Genomic DNA, 2745 nt, shown 5'->3' with positions numbered 1-2745 from the left:
TGAAGAACAAAACGACAGCAACTTGTCTGTTCCCCTTCCCCCAATTCCCCAGCACTGTTCCCATCCCCCCAATTCCCCAATAAAAAAAAATCTTTGAAAAAAGAACATATAAAGGGTGTCGTCACCCTCCAGAATCTCCTACTCCTTTGCAGTCAGTTCTTCTCTCTCCCCCATCATAACCACGTCCCTAGAGTTTTGCCTTTTCCAGAATGTCACGTGATTAGAATCATACAGTATATACTTGTTTCGATTTTCTTTAGAGTTCTGTCTCCTGTGTGTGAACCCCCAAACAATAGATCGATTAGTTTGGGTAAACCGAGTACAAGTTCTGACGCTGGCTGTGTAAGGGAAGGGCAGCACCAACCCTGTTGAAGGCTTACTGGGCACCAGTACTAAATGGTTTCTGGAGCGTGGTCTGGCATTGAAGAGTTTCCAAGGTCATTTCTGGGAAAGTCTTGGGCAAAGTCATGCATAAGTCCTGGGAACCAGTTGGGGCACTTGACAGGGACTAAATATCTGTAGGCATGTGATCACAGGGAACGGACTGCCCTGGGTTTTCTGCCTCTGAGTTCCCGTGACCTACCCCAACTCCCAGAAGTAAGTCAGAGGAGGACTCGTCTTGAGTGAAGTGAGTGTCCCAGTTGGTCTGGGTTCTGGGGCATAAAAGGAAAACCAGCACAAGTTCAAGCCAAGACCATTGAAGCTTCAGGGTATAGGATAGTGCTAGTGCCTTGGCAATGAGGATGGGGTGATGACAGACTCAACGTGTCTGCCTCTGGGGGCCTTGCATTGGATCTGGGCTGGCCGCTCCCCCATGTCTGGGGGTGGTGGTTGTTCTGGGAGCTACCTTCCCTGTTCCCCATGTTGGGTCTCCTGTTCCCATCTCCCACGCTGTCCCCATCCTTAGTTTGCCCTCCTGTTCCGGAGCACATCGTCCATCCTTAACCCCTTGGGTACCAATTTATTTGAAAACAATTTTGCATATGGAACAGATTTAATTTTTTGGTTTTTAGAGTAATATGTAAAAGCAGATTTTATGTAAAAATTCATTTATTTCTAAAAAATCAATGACATACATAGTGTTGAAATGACTTCAGGTAATTAGAATTGCAAAACAAAAATAAATAACCACAAACCTAAAACAAATAAATTCAAGGTATAACAAAAAGCAAATTACTAATAATTATGAAGAATATGGTATTTTTCAAAGCAAGTAAGTAAATGCAGTGGCACTTGGCATTGTTTGCACTGCCAGGTAGTCTCTTTTCTAATTTTATGTTTATAACAAACACGGCACCCTTTTTTTTTCTCCTTTTTTTAAAGATTTTATTGGGGAATTGGGGGAGGGAAACAGCATTGGGGAATTGGGGAAGGGGAACGGACAAGTTGCTGTCCTTTTGTTCTTCAGTCCAGTTGTGGAGGATGTCACTTCACTGGCCCATGTTGGTATTGTGATCATTGCGCTCTTCCCAGGTGAGGCAGTCAGTCGCCGGCCATTGGACAGCTAGCTGCTCACGGCGGCTCACGGCAGCTCACGGCAGCTCATACTGGCTGCCGGCCACTCACGGTAGCTTATGGCAGCCCCCTGCAGCAGGGGCTGTAGCCTATGCTGTCGCCGGCGACTCATGGCAGCCCAGCTCCAGGTCGAGCTGTTGTTCACCATCTTAGCTGTAGAGGGCAAAGCGTCACTTGCCCTCATGTGGGATCTGAACCAGGGCCCTGCTCTGCTGCTCAGAGCTGGCATCTCAAGCCAACTCTTAACCAATACGCCGCTCGGCCTCCTAGGGATTTTTTAAATAAAACAATTCAGGAAAGCTATACCATTTGTTAGCTTATGGTCTACTTCAAATCCGCCCTTCTATAGATGCCTGTGATGGAGCTGGAACTCTGCAATCCACATCTCTTCTTTGCCAGCTGGTTCCCTGGTAGGTTCTGCTGTCGAGGAATGTACAAGAGAAGCAGCAATGCTGGAGTGTAAAGATTTTGTGTCAACTTGCCTGGGCCAGGGTGTGGAGGGGGCACAGTTCCAACATGTCATGGCTGTTTGACCTGTTGAGTTGGAGCTGGGCCATGAAGGCGTTTGCTTGCACCCTCCCAAACACACACACACACACACACACACACACACACACACACAATCCTGGTGTTTGTTCTGACATTAACCAACACCCCTGCCTCCTGACACATGATGGGTCTGGGAAACATTCGTCATCCTGACCTGGTCAAGCATGTAAGGCAATTTTCAGCACCTAGGAACAGTCACAGATGTGTATTAGTACATGTGACTGTCCCCCCTACCCCACCCCCCTTCTTTTTGCTCTATAGAATTCTCTGGCACCAACCAAGCAGCGTGGGGACTGATTTCATCTTGCAACCGCCCAGGACATGCTTCCTATGCAAGTTCCGCTTAATGAGCCTGACCAGCTATCATACTCAGCGGCCTTTCCTTGGTCTTTCCCTCCCCTCCACTGACGGAGACAGGCTTTCAGTGTCAGGGCCCTTTCCTGGGTCTGCGTATCCAAACACATGGGTTGCCCAGCTATTTGGTCAAACATTATTCTAGGTTTTTCTTTGAGGGTATTTTTGGGGTGAAATTAACATTTAAATTGGTGGGCTGAGAGTAAAGCAGATTACTCTCTGTAATATGGGTGGACCTCATCCAATCAGTTGAAGGCCTCAATAGAACAAAAGGACTGGCCTCCCCAAGGCAAGAGAGAATTCTCCAGCACACAGCCATCGGACTTC

Source organism: Hipposideros armiger, unplaced genomic scaffold, assembly GCF_001890085.2.
Source record: "Hipposideros armiger isolate ML-2016 unplaced genomic scaffold, ASM189008v1 scaffold_18, whole genome shotgun sequence".
Classification (NCBI taxonomy): domain Eukaryota; kingdom Metazoa; phylum Chordata; class Mammalia; order Chiroptera; family Hipposideridae; genus Hipposideros; species Hipposideros armiger.
The sequence above is the reverse complement of the archived record's forward strand: the minus strand, read 5'-3'. Positions refer to the sequence as shown.